Below are 12,481 nucleotides of genomic sequence, written 5' to 3'. Positions count from 1 at the left end.
TTCTATGTCCTGTCCACTTACCCATGTTCCACTGTTACTTCCATATCCCTGCTTCCAAAAGTCTTCATAAATGTCTTTCTGAACCCTGTACCATGTACCTCTCATCTTTTTTACTTTTACTGCTTTTCTTTTTCTCAAGTTCAATTTTTCATCATATTCCATTATTAAGAAAAGAACTAATCTGACAACTGACAAGGTCTTCTTAAGAGGGTTCCAATCTTCCCTTCTCCCCAACTTGGATTTCTGAGTGACATCTAAACTAAGAAGTTGTGGGGAGTGGTCACTATACAGAGATAGAGAAGACAGAATTATGAGAGAAGAAGAGAGTTTAGCACACTGTGTCCCTTCTCACTTTTAAGATGAAGCTCTATGAATGAACAAAACAAGATATGTGTAGTTAGATGTAGCAACAATGGGAGGGAAGTAACCAAAACAAATGCAGTTGGGTTACAGAAGATTGTCTCAGAAGGAACTTGCTTCCAATCATCTAGAGAGTTCTGATGGTGTCAGGCTCATGGAAGCATGCCAGACAAAATAATGTATATCCTTTTCCTGGCATTTTGTCCAATACAGTAGCTCAGATATTTAATTTTTGTTGAAAAACTAGTTTTTATGTTTATATTAAAATATGTCAGGGTGAGTTTCTAAGATCTTGACCACCTATTTCTGGCTTCTGCCATGATCTCATTTAGAAATGCAGGAATAGTGTGTAGTAAACAAAATTTTGATGTTATTTGAAAGACAACTAATGGTAGTTATCTCTGGTCCTGATATTTCCAGATCCAACTTAACCAGTGTTTTTCTATTATGGATATTACACAAGGCAATTACTAATAAGGCAAAGATGATCTGGTTCACTAGCAACTCAGGATAGCTTGGAAAGATAACTTTTGATCTTAGAAGGGCCATAGGCATAACACTGCTGCTGTCCCCCTGCTGTTGACTTCGGGTACTATCCAATTGTGGTCTGGTCCATATACAGGCCTTTCAGATTCAAGGGGCCTATAGACCTAAGATGCCAAAAGGAAATGTTAATGAGATTTTATGTACAAAATCTCTGTTTTCAAGAAAATTGATAAATAGGATATAAAAAATTGTCAGTATTTATCATCACCATGAGAACATTAGTGATATAGCTATGAAAACCAGAAGACATAGACCTGCAGAAGAATAATCAGCATCTATTGCAAAGGTTACTAGTTATTTTAAGAGGACTGTGTGGAGAGATAAGAAATTAATCCATGGCTGCAGAGAGTACATGGATATATAACACTGTGAAACAGAAAGTTTTCTTTTAGAATAAATTAATATTTATCTCATTAGTTTTTCTTGATTTCAATCCCAAGTTTTTCAGTGCATGTATATTCTGTTATGATGGCTGTTACATAAGGCAAGCTTTCTATCATTGTTATCTAAAACTTCACATAGTAAATCAATTAAATAACTTACAATGTTTTTATGTTTTTGTGTTCAATTCATGGAATCAAATTGAAGCTTGGAAATTCATTTTTCAAAAGTAAAATATCTGCTATTACTGTAAATATTATTCATTAGCACTCAAAGGATTATATTTAAAATAAAACTATTCACAGTTTAACAGGAATTTAAATTGGATAGAGTCTAAGGTCATAGTAAAAAATAAAAAAAAATTCTTATTTAATTAAGAAACTATGAATAACTATATCCTTGAAATTAGCTGTGTTGTATATATAATTCATAAATGCAACCAACTGCAATTGATGTTGAAACTATAGTAATGAAAATTCAAAATGAAACAAGATGGGATCAGGAGGGAGACAAACCATAAGAGACTCTTAATCTCACAAAACAAACAGGGTTGCTGGGGGCATGGGGGTCGGGAGAGGGTGGTGGGGTTATGGACATTGGGGAGGGTATGTGCTATGGTGAGTGCTGTGAAGTGTGTAAACCTGTTGATTCACAGATCTGTACCCCTGGGGCTAATAATACATTGTATGTTATTAAAAAATTTAAAAAATAATGAAAATTCATAAAATTGTTATATATAACAGTTTGATAAATCAAAAAAATTATATTGTTATATATAACAGTTTGATAAATCAAAATCTTTTTTTTAAAAGATTTTATTTATTCATTTGACAGACAGAGATCACAAGTAGGCAGAGAGTCAGGCAGAGAGAGAGAGGAGGAAGCAGGCCCTCCGCAGAGCAGAGAGCCCAATGTGGGGCTTGATCCGAGGACCCTGGGATCATGACCCGAGCTGAAGGCAGAGGCTTTAACCCACTGAGCCACCCAGGTGCCCCCCAAAATGCAACATTTTAGTGATAAAACCAGAATTGAGTACCAACAATAACAAAACAATCTTCTCAAACATAACAGCATACGTTTTCTCTCTTCATTGCTCCTAAGTAGAAGTGGGAAAGTATTCTTTTTTTAAAAAAATACATTTTGTAAATAAATTTAAATGGTCTACAAAGGTACTGAACTTTTTATAAACAAAATTTAGAAAATGTTTCATTGTGTTAAAAATCATTCAGACATTTTTAATCAAACAATTCAAAAAATCTTATGCTGATAAAATTCAGATTTCAAGGCTTTTGCAGATTAAATAGTTATTTTAAAAAATGTGCAACAAAGAAAGACACTTAAATTTACCCCTACAAAATCAAGGAATAACCTTAACAAATTCAGTTGGACTTTTGATAATTAATGTAAGATTTAACCTTGAAATTCTGAAATTATACCTTAAAATATTTTAGCCCATACAAAAATTTTTTGATGTATCTCCCAATATAATTGAATAAATTTACATTTACAGAGAAATAAAATTAAATTTAAAAGACTCCTAATTTGCATAACCTAAATTTGACAAAACCATCAAAAGAATCATAAATAACAGAAAACTTATTTGATGAAGCTTGTGTCAAATATTTGCTGAAGACTGGTGCTCTGAATAGAGGCAAAAATGACAGTACTTGTGAAAATATTTGGGCTGAGAAATTTGTACATCAGTATGAAAAAGTAGAAGTGATATTTTTTGTTTAATTTCTTAGCTTATTTTATTAATATAAAATGGAATCTACAGAGAAGAGCAAATTGAAGGTGTCAAAATTTCCCATGTATCAAACATAAAGTACATATTTGAAAAAACAATAAAAAATGAAAAACAACAATGCCATATTAAAAAAGTAGTCTTCAGAAAAATATTAGTGACCCAGTATTATAGACAATTAAAGCTGAAACTCTAAAGTACATTAATATGTGCCAAGAATTATCATTCCATTATTTTTATATTAATACAAAGGCATTTTTAAAGTTTTTGCTTCAATGTACTTATTTTTTAATTTTTAGAAGTAACCTAATTTTACGAAATGATTTTTGAATTGTACTCTAACTCCACCAATACAAAATTTATAACTTTAATTAATTTTATTTTCTCCTAGTTGCCTAGTTTGGACAATGTATTCTATGGTTACCATGTAATGTATTGTCCACACATACGGCTGGCATCTTGAGGAGGTGAGATACACAACAGAATTGTAGATTGCTTTGGGTTTACATGCAACTCAAAGTCCCGTTGTGACCCACTGTGATGAAGATGCAACTAGCCAGTGAGCTTGCCAAAAGATTGCTGTGACATGGAAGTTAAAGATCTCTACATGAGAGATTACATTACATTGAGGGGTGGGAACACCTAACTCCCAAAACCGTTTCCTCCACTATGGAGTGACATATACAAGAAGAACGCGCCTAATGATTCTGTCTCTTCTTCCGGTGGTGGTGGCAATCAGTGATGTGATTGGTTGATTTGGAAAGCGAGCGTTGGCTTTGTGACCCGCCCCTTCCTTTTCTCTTAGGGAAGAGTTGCCCAGAGGACATGCCCACTTAGCTCCGCCCCTCCAAGCTGTACGTTGCTGGGACGGATTCTCCTGTGCGCAGTCGTCCGTTGGGCGCCATCTGTGGCGTCGTCGGTCAGTCTAAGGCTGAGGTAAGCCACGATCTTCAGTATTTTCTTTAGCAGTGATATAGGGATGTTTTGGTTTGCGTGCCGCTTCGCTCTTATTTCTCTCAGGGTAAAAGATGTTATGAGTCGGACTCTCTTCACACCCCAACATCCGGGGGATAGGGTGGGAGTAAAGAAAAAGTGAGAAAGAGGAATTCTGTGTTGTGAAGTGCGGAGAAGGCTCCATGTGGGCATGCTCCTGGCATGGCTTTAGTGGGAGATGTTGAGTTGGATGATGTTGGGCGAGGCACTAACCACGTTATTTTCGGTAGTGGCCGATTGTTACAGCCTACGGCCGTTTTTCCACGGGAGGGTGGCCGGTTTTATAACCTTTAGAAGCCTTTTTACGGAGGCAAGTGCGCATGCTCTCGGCAGTAAGCAAAGACGCGCAGCCTTTGGGGGACTCAGACTAGCAGTGCTGAGACATCCTTATGAAAGAGTGCTCGTCAAACAGTTGCTACTGCTTGACGTTCAATTCTGAACACACAATTTTTTTCTAAGTAGCCTTGTCCGAGACAAAGGTTCGCTTATAAAGCAAGTGTTTTCAAGTACCAGCCTTTTTTGAGGTGTCATCGTTTCTACCATATCCAGCCGTGCCTGCTGGAAATATTGAGTGCCAGGCCTAGGCTGGTGGCCTAGAAATTTCTTCGTCGATCCACTATTATGTTGTTGGTTTTCCCCCCCTTCCACTTCAGAGTCAAGGGAAGGAGTGTGGGAAGGACAGATCTAGGGGTCATATGACTTGTCTATAGGTTTAAAAGCTGCTCTTAATTTTTGATTTCAGGTGGCTCTGAATTTGATAATTCTGTATGGTCTGCCGGTGATTTTTGATTGCTGAGATTCAACTCATAGTAGGAGGTTGATGGATATTAAATTAAAGAAGGATTGGAGCCCTCTCTGTAAAGAATATATACCTTCTTAAATTGAGAATGAAAACAAGTTAATAAAATATTGCAAAACCAGTGGCTTAGAAAACAAACAAACAAAAAAGATTTGTTCTTGGAATGCTCTGGCTCTAATCATTGATCTTGCTTTGAAGTTTAAGGTGTTAGGGTAGTTTAAAAATTGTGCTTCAGGTTCATACAGAGTTACGGAAGCCTGGAAACAAAAGAAAAAAAAAAATTTGCCGGAGGCAATAAAACTGTTTTAGAAAAGAGCTAGAGAAACTAGGGGACGAACTTGACAAAGGTGACAGAAAATAATTCGAAGTTCAGGTAGACATCTGTGAGAGAGAAATGAGAATTCAAGGGGATCTAAATTCTCTTCAACAGAGTATTGGAAAAGGGATAGGTGTTCAGTTATTACATTGACAGAAGGGCCTAGGTCTAAAATTAATTAAAAAGAGAAGGAGGTAGGATCTCAAATGGAATGATTCCTTCAGAAACTAATGAGAGGTCACAGATAAGGGGTGATATAAAAGGCATTAGAAGAGCATCTTAGAAATTGGGAAAGACTAAAGATCTGTAGAATACACAAAGTATTATTAGGTGATTTTTTACAAAAAATGTTCATTTATTTATTTTAGAGAGAGAGGGTGCTTGCATGCCAGTGTGTTGGGGTGGAGGCCAAGGGAGAGGGATAGAATCCTCAAGCAGACTCCTGGCGGAGCATGGAGCCCAACCCAGGGGCTCGATTCCATGACCCTGAGATCATGACCTGACCTGAAATTAGAGGAGTTGGGTGCTTACCCGAGTCAGCCACCCCCGAGGCCCTCACTAGTTGACTTTTGAGGTAATACGGTAACTGTAGGTTTGTATATAGAAGTAGTTTGTGCTTAGAAGGAACATGCCCAAGAATTTGGACTCAAGTCAAGACTCGGCAAAATTGGGCATACGGAAAGGAGCCAGGCAAAAGGATAACTTGGGTCAAGCTTGGATGGGCTTGATGCTTGTCTGATGGGAGAAAAGTTCCTGTGTGGAATTATGCATCCCAGGGGAATAGAGGAGAAAAACAATTTTTTTTTTTTTAAGGAGTAGATGCTTTAAGTAAACTCATAATCAAGTGATTTCATTATTATTGATAGAGATGATTCTGGAATTTAAGAAATAGAGGAATATTTTAGGGAAAAAAACCCCTAATGTCCAAAAGAGACAAAAAAGGAAGGCAAGTACTCAGTTCTAGCAATCAACAATAATCCTCTGTGTTTTGGAGAAGAGACCAAATTAATAATAAGTTAAGCAGTTAGACTTAACCTATTTAACTTTCTAACCAGATTAAATCGTTAAAAAATTAGAACTCGCTGAAAAGTGTAGAAGAGAAGAAAATAAAAACTAGAGGCAGGGTTCATTGCTACAGAAAAATAGATTGCAGAAAAAAATGCTATTCAAGGTCTGAACAATTCAGTGATGAAAGACAGTGCCTGGAGGAGCACATGGAAGAGGTATTAGTTCTTATTGGGCCTCTAGGGGCTCGGGCTTCAAGAAACATCAATTGCAGCTTCAGTTCAGGAATCTGAACTGAGAGTGATTTTCCAGCCGAGACAAATGGGATAAGAGAGAAACCCTCTCTTAAGATGCAGGCTTCACTAGCTTTGCAATTCCATAACAGAAGGTGGTGGAAAGAGCCACTCGTGGTATAGGATTGAGAATATCTGCTTCCAGAAGACAGTAGCCCCTATTTCACAAGATAGAGTCTTCTTCAGCAGCACGAGAGTGCCAGAAACGGGGGGTTAAAGGAGGGAATGGAGATGCAGAGGTTTTTAAAATATGTTGCAGAGGAAAATATTGTACTCCACGTAAAATTTGGTGATTCTGGTTGTATGTTTTTAAACTTTTCTGGAAGGCAGGGATGTTTCAAGTGTCATTCTGTGAGAGAAGCAGCAGTATGCTAAGTGCATTTCGTTCCTAGATATGATGAATCTATAGTGTCAGAATTAATGTTTTAATAGAAATTTTCTGGAGTCTGCTACTCAAACTGACAAGCATCCTAATGAAGCTGAAACTAACAGTATTTCGAGGTCCTTTATTCCTTTAGATACCATTCAATTCTGGTTTCTAAGAACAGGGTTTTGGGGAATAACTAATCTAAGATCTGAGAATGGCTTTTATTTAAACTTTGTGGGTGTGGGGCCAATTTTGTTAAGTTTGTATACTCATTTACTATTGTTTTTGAACCACAGATCCAAAACTCAAGAACTAATAGTTCAAAAACTGAAGTGATATTAAAAAAAACTGTACATTGACAAATCTACTTCACGTTTAACTTATTTAACAAATTTTACTTATTTTGTAGTACTTAATAATCGCCCAGTACTGTCCTATGTATTTTGCAAATGATAACTCATTTATTTTCAGTATCAGACCTATTATGTAATAATTCCTATAATACCCATTTTATAGACAGGCCCAAAGAGGTTAATTGATTTGTAAGTGGCAGAGACCAGACCCAGGCTGTCTGGCTCAAGTTAGACTAGTTACATAAATGATTTAGTAGGTCCTATACTATATATGCCTCTTGTGTCATTTTTTAAAATGCAAATGAATGCAAATATGAATATATTTTCTTAATTTTTTCCATTTCTCTACAAAGGAAAGCAAACTTTATACACTGTCTGCACCTTGGTTAGTCTGTTTTGTTTTGTTGTGTTGTCTTGTGTTTTTTTATCTAACTGCATATTCTGGACATATTTTCATACCAGTATATAGAGAGCTTCTCATTCTTTTTGACAGCTGCATGGTATTAATAGTGTTATGTGAATGTGTCACAGTTAACTTAAACAGTCTCCTGTTGGTGGACACTTGGGTGACTTCCATTTTTCTGCAGTTAGAAATATTGTGGTAATAAACATATATATACTTGTCATTCTTGGCAGGTGTATCTGTAGTATAAATTCTTAGAAGTTGAACTGCTGAATCAAAGATATGAATGCATATGTAGTATTGTTTCTATATTGCCAAATTCCATAAGTCTTACCATTTCTCATTCTGCTTCATCATAGCCTCAAAAACAGAAATGTTTAGGTTTTTGCTAGTCTGATAGATGAAAAATGTTTTTTTAGTGTTGTTTTAATTTTTGTTTATTATTTACTAATAAGGTATTCATCTTATCATTGAATATCTTTTTATTTGTTGAAGGGCTATTTGAATGTCTTTTTATGTGAATTGGCTTTCATGTTCTTTGCCCATTTTCTAGGGAGCTTTTAGTGTTTTATTTCTGTTAGATATCTTCATATTTATTTTATTTTGAATGCACACATGAGGTGCTTTGTATCACTGACAGATTTTCTTTAATAATAGAAGCACCGCCTCCCTTACCTCTGGCCTTACCTTTGTGGTGACACAATGAGAGCTAGATCAGTTGTTCTACTCACTAGGTGAAGAATGTGAAAAAATAATTTTTCTCTGCTTATTATGGTTAGTGAGGCAGCTGTCTTTCTCCCTTCCTGAAAACGTCTCTTTGGAACATTATGGGCCTGATTCCTAACTATAACACTTTGGTCTGTAAGTTGTATCTCCCCAGAAGTCTGATAGCTCTGTATGTCTTACATCTAGAGATGTCTCTTAAGTTCTGGGTCTCATTCCTTCCTGAAATGTAAATAACTAGAAATAGTCTATCCAGTACTTTAACCCAGAACCAAGGTACCTATCCCCAAATGTAGCCTTTTGTCTTTGGGGAAGTTAAGTTTTATTATCCTTTTGGATTAGAGCAGCTAGCACTCTAGTTTGGGGAAGAAATGGCTACAGATTTATTCCTGTAATGTATGAAAATATTTTCTAGGTAACTTTAAATACATTTTCATGTTGCAGGAGGCTTGGACTTTTGATAGGAACAATACAAAATCCAGGAATGTTACATTTTCCTACACATAGATGATATAATTTTTTTTTATTTTTTTAAAGGTTTTATTTATTTATTTGACAGAGATCACAAGTAGGCAGAGAGGCAGGCAGAGATAGAGGGGGAAGCAGGCTCCCTGCTGAGCAGAGCGTCTGATGGGCTCTATCCCAGGACCCGGAGATCATGACCTGAGCCGAAGGCAGAGACTTTAACCTACTGAGATATAATTTTTATCATTTCTGCTGAATAAAACATTAATACTATATCTGGGGAATAGCAAATACTCCACAAATGATCCTTATTGTAATAGTAATCATGCTTATTATTTTAAGATATTAAAAATGCCTGTATCCATGTTACAGAAAGAATAAAATGGAAATTACTTTTATATTTATTTATTTCACTTTTGAAATGAATCTGTTTCTAAGATTTAGGTTGGATGGTGTCTGTCATGAGTCTTGAAATCTGCAGAGAGGAGTCTGCATTTTCCTCATGGAAGGCTATTTAGCTCAGAAATTATTTACCTTCCTTGGTAAAAGAGTACCCCCCCACACACATACGTATATGTATATATATTACATATACGTATGTGCTTTGGGTTTCTGTTTTCTCCAGAGCTTTATAAAAATGGATTTCCTCTAAGTCTCCAGAGCTTTATAAAAATGGATTTCCTCTAAGTCTCTTCCTCTTAGAGGAAGTCTCGTAGACTTCCTCTACGTCTCGGCATATAGACTTCATTCTCTACTAATAGCTAAACCTAGTAGTTGGGAGATAACTTATTTGCTGCCTTTTGTAACTCATCTTTTAGATTCTATTTGTAAGGATTCAGATTCCTTTAAATTTCTGTTTAAAACTATGATGGTTTTTCAAATATGGTACTATAATATCTATCTGGAAAGACAAAGCTACTTCAGATAAAGTACAATGTAGAATGTTGTGAATCTGTAGTAGTTGAAAAAGAAGGATCAGTATAGGTTGAAGTATTGATAATATTTAGTGGAGGATATGGTACGTGAGTTGGACCTTTTTATATGAAGTAAAGAAGATAATGTATCAGGTATGGAAACTAACATGAATTAAGGTTGTTTCTTGAATACATGTTAACTTTTTTCTTCTAGTGCCATACATCAGTCAACAAGAAGCAATGGAACAACCCTTCTTCATGATTTTATAGGATAATTTTAAAGTACACTGTGATTCATTAGTTATGTCTGTAATTAGGGAACAGAAGGAGATATGCCACCAGCAATGAACCTATCAGGTTAGAACAAAGAGTTTAAGATAATATGCTATGGGCAATGTAGAATCATCACAGTTTTTAAACAGGAAAGCAGAAGAATGAGCAACAGTATTTTAGGAAAATTGGTCATTGGTAAATTGAATGGAAAGAGATTTATGTAAGGAAGACCAATTAGGGAAATACAGGAATAACCTAAGCAATTAATGATGAGAACATATAATTTAATTTTGGCCTTTGAAACAGAGAATTTGAAAGCAGGATCAACAGTTTTTCTAGACTTAATTTATGAATGGAAGGAATAGGTAATTTAGAGGTAACTTCGGGATTTGGAAAAAAAAAAGAATATAAATTTGGAAAGGAAGGCAACAAATTATTTTTTATGCATATTTGGGTGTTGGCCAGTGACTATATCCAGAAGAAGAAAAATCTCTATATAGACATTGAACATGTATTACTGGAATTCTAGTTACGAGATAAAGGTTTAGAATTCATCAGTCTAAAGATGATAGCTGTTACTAGAGTGAGTAAACCTTCTGGGTCATAAGTCTAAAGAGTAGATTTTAGAGAAATAGCTCAAAGAGAGTTAGGAAAAACAGAGAGATGAGAACAGAGAACATAGCCAATATAGTTAGGGAAGCTGAAGAAATAGCAGTGTCGAATTAAGTGTTGATGTATGCCAGTCACAGCCTAGCATAACCAGGGTTTTGGCTTCACTGGCCATTGTGGTTTTTTTTTTTTTTTTTCCTTTTTTTAAAAATTAATTAATTTATTTTCAGCATAACAGTATTCATTAATTTTTCACCACACCCAGTGCTCCATGCAATCCGTGCCCTCTATAATACCCACCACCTGGTACCTCAACCGTCCATCCCCCCGCCACTTCAAACCCCTCAGACTGTTTTTCAGAGTCCATAGTCTCTCATGGTTCACCTCCCCTTTCAATTTACCCCAACTCCCTTCTCCTCTCTAACACCCCTTGTCCTCCATGATATTTGTTATGCTCCACAAATAAGTGAAACCATATGATAATTGACTCTCTCTGCTTGACTTGTTTCACTTAGCATAATCTCTTCCAGTCCCGTCCATGTTGCTACAAAAGTTGGGTATTTATTCTTTCTGATGGAGGCATGATATTCCATAGTGTATATGAAGCACATTTTCCTTATCCATTCGTCCGTTGAAGGACATCTTGGCTCCTTCCACAGTTTGGCGACCGTGGCCATTGCTGCTATAAACATTGGGGTACAGATGGCCCTTCTTTTCACGACATCTGTATCTTTGGGGTAAATACCCAGTAGTGCAATTACAGGGTCATAGGGAAGTTCTATTTTTAATTTCTTGAGGAATCTCCACACTGCTCTCCAAAGAGGCTGCACCAACTTGCATTCCCACCAACAGTGGAAGAGGGTTCCCCTTTCTCCACATCCTCTCCAACACATGTTGTTTCTTGTCTTGCTAATTTTGGCCATTCTAACTGGTGTAAGGTGATATCTCAATGTGGTTTTACTTTGAATCTCCCTGAGGGCTAGCGATCCATGCTCTTGGATCGGAAGAATAAACATTGTTAAAATGGCTATACTGCCTAGAGCAATCTATACTTTTAATGCCATTCCGATCAAAATTCCACCAGTATTTTTCAAAGAGCTGGAGCAAATAATCCAAAAATTTGTATGGAATCAGAAGAGACTCAGAATCGCTAAGGAAATGTTGAAAAACAAAAATAAAACTGGTGGCATCACGTTACCTGATTTCAAGCTTTACTACAAAGCTGTGATCACCAAGACAGCATGATACTGGCATAAAAACAGACACATAGACCAGTGGAACAGAGTAGAGAGCCCAGATATGGACCCTCAACTCTATGGTCAATTAATCTTCGATAAAACAGGAAAAAATATACAGTGGAAAAAAGACAGTCTCTTCAATAAATGGTGCTGGGAAAACTGGGCAGCTATATGTAGAAGAATGAAACTCGACCATTCTCTTACACCATACACAAAGATAAACTCAAAATGGATAAAAGAACTCAACGTGAGACAGGAATCCATCAGAATCCTAGAGGAGAACATAGACAGTAATCTCTTCGATATCAGCCACAGCAACTTCTTTCAAGATACCTCTCCAAAGGCAAAGGAAACAAAAGCGAAAATAAACTTTTGGGCCTTCATCAAAATCAAAAGCTTCTGCACAATAAAGGAAACAGTCAAAAAAACAAAGAGGCAACCCACGGAATGGGAGAAGATATTTGCAAATGACAGTACAGACAAAAGGTTGATATCCAGGATCTATAAAGAACTCCTCAAACTCAACACACACAAAACAGGCAATCATATCAAAATATGGGCAGAAGATATGGACAGACACTTCTCCAATCAAGACATACAGATGGCTATCAGACACATGAAAATATGTTCATCATCGCTAGCCTTTGTGGTTCTTATTATGGTTGCAAGATGCTCTCTGCAGTAACCATCAGGAAGCTT

General features: G+C 36.3%; 1 protein-coding gene across 2 annotated transcripts in view; it reads left to right on the top strand.

The window, feature by feature from the left end:
- The first annotated feature begins 3,821 nt into the window (after positions 1-3,821).
- The window catches only part of LOC116585046 (cytochrome c oxidase subunit 7B2, mitochondrial), a 156,655-nt gene continuing 147,995 nt past the window's right edge, over positions 3,822-12,481 (top strand). For both annotated transcript variants that reach the window (XM_032334215.1, XM_032334216.1), the window contains exon 1: positions 3,822-3,967. The gene's annotated coding sequence lies outside the window, so the exon portion shown is untranslated. The remainder of the gene's footprint in view (positions 3,968-12,481) is intronic.

The sequence above is a fragment of the Mustela erminea genome, chromosome 2, assembly GCF_009829155.1.
Source record: "Mustela erminea isolate mMusErm1 chromosome 2, mMusErm1.Pri, whole genome shotgun sequence".
In the NCBI taxonomy this organism is placed as follows: Eukaryota; Metazoa; Chordata; class Mammalia; order Carnivora; family Mustelidae; genus Mustela; species Mustela erminea.
This window is presented reverse-complemented; position numbering and strand designations above follow the sequence as displayed.